Genomic DNA, 6,561 nt, shown 5'->3' with positions numbered 1-6,561 from the left:
GGCAGCAAAGGTGACCTCATTTTACAGATGAGGAAACTAAGCCCCAAGGGAAGGCTTGACCGAAGTCCCACAGACACAGGCAGAGGTTTAAGATTTTCAAAAGACTCTCATCTGCGTCGTCTCCTCCAGTGTTTACGATCACCAAGCCAGGAATGAGCGTGACTCACTGCGGGTGCAACCCAGGAGGCCCAGCCTCAGGAGGGACAGGGGCTGCTTCTGGGCACTCAGTGGCTGGTGGGCTTGGGCCCAGAGGCAACCAGCAGTGCCAGCCCTATTTTACGGGAAATCACTGCCAACATGCTGCCAATCATTTTAACTTTGACGTAGGATGTAGGTAAGGAAAATCAGGTGCTTGCAACCTTTCTAAAGAAAATATTGTGGACTAGTTTTAACTCTATGTATAAACTACAGTTTATATTATATCAGAATGAATGTCACAGGCTACATTCAGATATTTTTTAAAGAAAAATCTAATTTCTCCCTTGATCCCCTATTCCACTTTTAGCAGGACTGCCATTCAAGTTGATTCAAGGCTTTCCCCTTCTCGCCTTCTCCCAGAGGGTACTTTCAGTTGAAGTGGAGAAAACATCACATCAAGTCATCCAGGGGCGCACACCTGGCTCTCTGCCATCACCTGTCCACCCCGGCTGCCACTGGACTGGCCATTGCCCAGCTAGTCCTTGGCGACGGCCGCACCTTGTGGACTGGTGGGGAGTCCTCATTCCTGCCCTTGGTCCACACTTGCATCTGCTCTCACATCCCACCACCCCAGACTCAAGGCCCTCCAGGTGTTCTGGCTGTCAGGACCATCAGATACACTCAGACACATTCTGTTGTTTGCTACACAATACTGGGGGGATGAGGGCTTGTGATGCAGCCTGGACCCCCAGGAGGTTACTTCCTGCCTGTCTATTGGTCCCTCACGATGCTGAATGCTGGGACTTTTCTATGGAGCTTCCAGCCTCCCCACGGAGTAGGGGTACCATCTCTCTTCTCTCTGATCCCCTAAACTATTGGAGATTCTATCATCCCCTCAACTTCAGAGCTTGAGGGGATGGAACGTGTAGGCAGGACCATTCCCAGGGATTCATACCAGCCTTTAACTCTCTTTCCTTCTAAGGACTTTTTTTTTTTTCTTTGCTCAGGGAGTCATTAATGTAGACTTAGTAGGTGGGAAAAAGTAGCTTAACAAATCATACACTAGTCCTCCTGAGTTCTGTGTGTCAGGATTTGGATTCTCAAAAGCAGGATTTTGAGACTCTCAAGCTATTGTCTCTGCCATAGGTTTCAAAAGCTGGGTATTTATTTCTCTCTCACTCTGCATTTCTGCTGTAGTTACTCTACCACGAGGCTAGTGAGTAAAGAATGAAAGGAGGGTAGGAATCCCCAAGGAGAGCAGTAGATGTGAATGTTTCAAATAGTTCATATCCTTCTATCATGGAAGCAGGAACTCTGCAAGGTCCATGTTGCTGATTAAATCAAGATTTTAAACACTTTTGTAAAAGAGTACCCTTGGCTGCATGATCTGAACTGCAAGACAGGAGATGGGCTTTGTAACCTCACTCTGCCCCCAACCAAATGGGGGCTTCCTTCCTGTGTGAGTCGTTGGGAGAGACGGGCTCCAGGCTTCAGCTGCAGAAGCCATAAAAGCCTTCCACCTGTTCTCCCAGACCCTAACAGCCAGGGCGGGGAACGCAGTCTGTGCTCAGCCAATCACCTGTCCCCACTGGGAAGGACACACAGAGCCATGGGTCCATTTCTGATGCATCATGGGCCCTAGCTGAAGTGGGCTAATCAGATTTCGTGGCATGATCTGGCTATGCTCTTAGCAGCCCACTTTCCCTTGGCTTCTGCTTGTTTTCTGGACCTGGTTCTCCAGCCTTCCAGTGGGTTCCGTGGCCTTCCCCATATCCTTCCATCAAATCTCATTCTCCCTAGGTATCCAGCATTGGCATCTATGTTGTCCAGCCAAGAGCTCTGACTGGTGATCACGAGTAACTCAGTTCTCTACGGACCTTGAGGTCCCTCTCAAGGAGGTATTTAAGCCAGATGAACTCCAGGATCTTACAATCTACCTTATGCTTTAAGTGCTCTGGGGCTGAAATGCGTAGCCCAGTTGTCCAGTTCACCCATTCATGCCCGATTCTCCACCGTTCTCTAGGTGGCCCCTATCTACATTTCAGGGACTAGTCACCCTCTGCACAGTCAGCCTCACACCCCATTCCATCCAGTATGCAAATGATCCACCCACAACGAGTTCCATGATCATTCAATAAAGGCTCCTTTATTACAGGACTTCTCAGATCCTTTAATATGCTAATGTACTTTGTGATCTTCTAAGAGAGGACTGTAATACACATAAATCATTTCCCAAATAAATTTCATTGTATACATGTTGCCTCGCTGCCTTTTTCAAGAACTAGAACATAATGGAACACAGCTGTAGAAAAAAGATACCAAATGTCACAAGGAAAGACAACATCTGGTATGACTTCCAAAACATACACACACACACAAACTTGCACATGCAGGAATTGCCTGGTCCAGCCTGACTGCATTATAACTTTTTTTTTTTTTTTTTTGGCTACCATTTAGCTTCCTGGATGCACGGGGATAACCAGTGTTAAGTGCCTTCCCCTGGGGTTCTATGTCCAGGGCAACAGTCCGTGGTGACTCAGGGTGTGGTCTTTCCACACTCCACGGTGCTTGCTCTGTGCTCTGTGCCACTCAAGATGAAGCAAGTGCCACAAGAGCCCTGGATGAGCAGCTGTGATGTGTGCAGTGTGCAATCCCCTGCCCCACAGAATTCCTGGTGGAGGAGAACAAACAAGCCAAGGGTGACAACAAGCATGACACACTGGTGACCCTGCCCAGTGGGGCCTGAGTGCCCACCGTCCAGTCTCTCAGGCAGCCATGGTTTGGCCTCTAGGGAGAGTTTGGAAGCTTCCCTGACACCTACCCCCAGGTCACAGAAAGCCTCAAACATACCACAGTCCCTTTTCTGTTCTCCCATAGACATGCCATTCAGGAACATGTCAAAACGTTTTGAAACAATTTCTGCCCTCAAGTTATATGCCCTGTCCGGAGAGAATAGCTTCCCCAAGTGTGCATCTTATTGCATCAAGAAGGATTTCCTTGAGAAGCTCTAAGGAGAACTCCTCAGATCTCTGTCACAGGGCTGGCTGGAGATGCCGGCACCCAGATCCCTCCACGAGTGCTTGGTTGTGACTCCATGGACTCCATGGGGACATGAGCATGGTCCCCTTTAACCTCTTTGCCTTCCAAACTGTAAATATTAAGGAATATATCTTCCTTATTATATTTGGTCTCTTTTTTTCACTGATCATACTTGTATCAGTGAGGACTCATTCTACTTCGGTTAACTTGTAATCTGACCCAAATGTGTTTAAACATAAAAGAAAATTTATTAGTTCCTATTACTAAAAGATCAAAGGGTAGGGCCAGCTTCAGGCAAGGCTGGATCAGGGGTTCTGTGCTGTCTGCAGTATATGACCTCTCTCCAGTCCTCAGCTTTATTCTCAAGCTCAAGGTACCATCCAAGGCTCATTTAATAAGCCTGAAGGTTCAAGTCTAGCAGGGAGACTTGAGCCTGCTTTCCACAAAAGTCCTGACCTTCATTCTGATTGTACCAGCCTCTGGTAACATGCCCACCCCTGAACTAATTGCTGTGGCCTTGGAAATGAGAAGTGATGATTGGCTTAGGTCAGGGTCATGTGCTCTACCTCCAGAACCCCCACCCAAGCCACCTGGGCTAAGAGAGGGCTTGACCCCAAGTCCAATCAGGAACTGTTGTTAGATAATGAAGAAATGAATGTGAGGGAGGGGTAAGCAATAACTGTGTGCTAACTACTGATTCATAAGACATCTAGCTCAAAACAGTGAGTGACCAGGGAATCTTTAAAACTTCTCACTAAGGAAGGAAAACTAGGCCCTTGCTCGGTTACCACGCAGGATCTGCAAGCTGCGAACCCATGAGTTTCGGCACCCACTTGAACTTTCACAATCAGAGATGGCAGCGGTGAAGGCATCAACATTGAAAGCTGCCAGGCCTTGGTATTCTCATCCAGTATATGCGAGATGCTGGCAACATTATCATCAAGCAATGGCTTGGATGCAAAGCCACCACAAAGGCCTACAGTAAGGCTGTGAAATCCTGTTTCAGTCTTCCATGGTACTTCCCTCCTGCACTTCTTCCCCAAAGCTGTTACGCTAACTAAGCTGCGTATCCTTCGTCCTTCTATGGCCATCATGTGGCCTAGCAGGACTCCCCCTGCAGTTCTTTACATTTCAGAGGGTCTGGGCAGCATCCACATGACAGCAGTAGAGTCCAGGCATCCACAAGAGAAGACCAAGCTTTGTCCAAAGAGGAAGAGATGGAGATTGAGTTAGATGCAGAGGTAGAATGTGACCTGAGCAATATGGAAATCACCAAAGAGCTCCGCCAGTACTCTGCAGAGACCGAGAGGTACAGAGAAGAACGATGGCAGTGACAGCAGCTGGATGCAGAGTGCCTGGACAGCTATGTGAATGCTGACCATGACCTGTACTGCAACACCTGCTGGTCGGTAGAGACCCCAACTGAGAGGCCTAGTGAGCAGTGTCCCAGGCCGAGATGAAGCGTTTGTACGGGGACAGTGCCACCAAGATCCAGGCCATGGAGGCTGCAGTGCAGTTGAGCTTTGACAAGCACTGTGACCAAAAGCAGCCCAAGTACTGGCCGGTCATCCCCCTGAAGTTCTGAGCTCAGGGTACAGGGCCCCCAGCCTCTCCCTCTTCCTTCTGGGTACATGTTCTTCCTCTCTCCTTCTATACATTTCTCAGGGAAAGGGGACTTTGTACTGAGGTACAGGCATGTTCACCACAGTCCCAGTGGGCCTGTCACAGGGTGGATGCACTATGCCAGCCACTTGGAGGTCGGCAGACATGTTCTGTTGCCGACATGATAAATTTTCTCCTGACATAAAATGATAATTTTGTATATATTATACAGTTTTTTTTTAACGTTGTCAGTAACAGTTCATTAAGGTTCTTGCCTAGAAAAACAAAACAAAACAAAACAAAACTTCTCACCAGAATGTCAGGAATGTAGACAAAGGGGCAAATACCCAGCAATCTCACCTGCCTACCCCAAAAACCCTCCATTAGAGGCCTACTTGGAAAAGAAGAAGGGGCTTCACATCTATGCTCCCATCTGGGCTGTCCGTGTGTCTGATCCACCAGAAACAAGCCCAGCCACTCCTCTCTGCCTCTTAAGAGTTGTCCTTTGAAGCAGAAATCTTATTACCTCTCTCCATCACAGCACTCCTCATCTTTTGCACCATCTGTCTACAACGAAGTCAGAAACTACAGATTACAGAAGACAGAAAGGCAGGGTCAGGTGAGCAATGCATTGTGGGAAGTGTCCTTCTCACCAGCCGGCTGGAGCTGGAGAAAAGGGAGAAACTATGACAACCAGAGCATGCTGGGAAGACACCCTTGCCCCACAGCAGCTTAGTGTCAGAGGCTCAGGTGGTGGTTAAGGCCCCCAAGTCAGCACAGACCAGACAAACCAGGAGCCAGAGGCTAATTGGGAGCCCTCACACCTGCCCCAAGCTGCAGACCTGAGAAGAGCATGTGCCCATCTTTCCAGGGAGCTCAATAAAAGAGGATACACCATTCACTTGAAAAAGGAGCAGAAAGTCTTAGGGAGATAATATATATTTCATTTCAAAATGAAGCAACAAGGTAATATAAAAAGGGAGATAGGTGAGAAATGGGAGAATTACAAAGTAACTAAAATCTTAATATTTAAATTAAAAACCACTTTGGAAGTAAGTAATAAAAAATAGACTTGATGACCCAGAAAAACAAATCAGCAAGGTAGAGAAAAAATTGGCCACCTCTCTTGGGATACAAAGGGAAAGGAGAAAGGGGTGATAATTATGAGAAAAAAGATGAGAGACAGGAAAAAGAGTTGAGATACAAATGCTGGAACTTATTTCTTGAGCAGACTGGTGAAATAGACAAATCTCTGGCAAGGCTAATCAAAAAGAAAGAGAGTGGCATGATGGTGAAAAGGACATGGGGGATGTATCCAGAGACACAGCAGTCCTCAGTGTATGAAGAGAGTCAGGGAACTCTGTGAGCTGAATTGTGACTACGTTTTTCTCAGTCCACCTTCACCTGCTTTGGGATTGCTATCTGTTCCAAGACATCAATCTGAATCTGGCACTTGGTACCTACAAGGCTCAGTTTTTGGTTTTATTGTGAATTTTATCTTTATCTGCAACTTCGTGGAGATGTAGTGAGATGTTGAGAGTGGCTGCGTTGGCTGGGGTGGGGGCCTGATACAAGGTACCAGGAGTCGGAGAATTGGGGCACTGTGAGGACACTGGGTGGGCTTATTGGGCCAAAGGGAGTGAGCAGGCTGCAAAGATAACTGTCCTGATTTTGCCAAGGGCAGGCAGCACCACCAGCCAATTAGGAGAAACAGCCCATGAAGAAATGGTTTTGTTCAGCGGAGTAGCACATTCAGGACAACCCTGGAAAATAAAGATTTAT

General features: G+C 47.4%; 1 pseudogene; it reads left to right on the top strand.

Moving 5' to 3' along the window:
- The first annotated feature begins 4,000 nt into the window (after positions 1–4,000).
- On the top strand, positions 4,001–4,762 carry LOC105531152 (annotated as a pseudogene).
- The last annotated feature ends 1,799 nt before the right edge of the window (positions 4,763–6,561 follow it).

The sequence above is a fragment of the Mandrillus leucophaeus genome, unplaced genomic scaffold, assembly GCF_000951045.1.
Source record: "Mandrillus leucophaeus isolate KB7577 unplaced genomic scaffold, Mleu.le_1.0 Scaffold12, whole genome shotgun sequence".
In the NCBI taxonomy this organism is placed as follows: Eukaryota; Metazoa; Chordata; class Mammalia; order Primates; family Cercopithecidae; genus Mandrillus; species Mandrillus leucophaeus.
The sequence above is the reverse complement of the archived record's forward strand: the minus strand, read 5'-3'. Positions and strand labels throughout refer to the sequence as shown.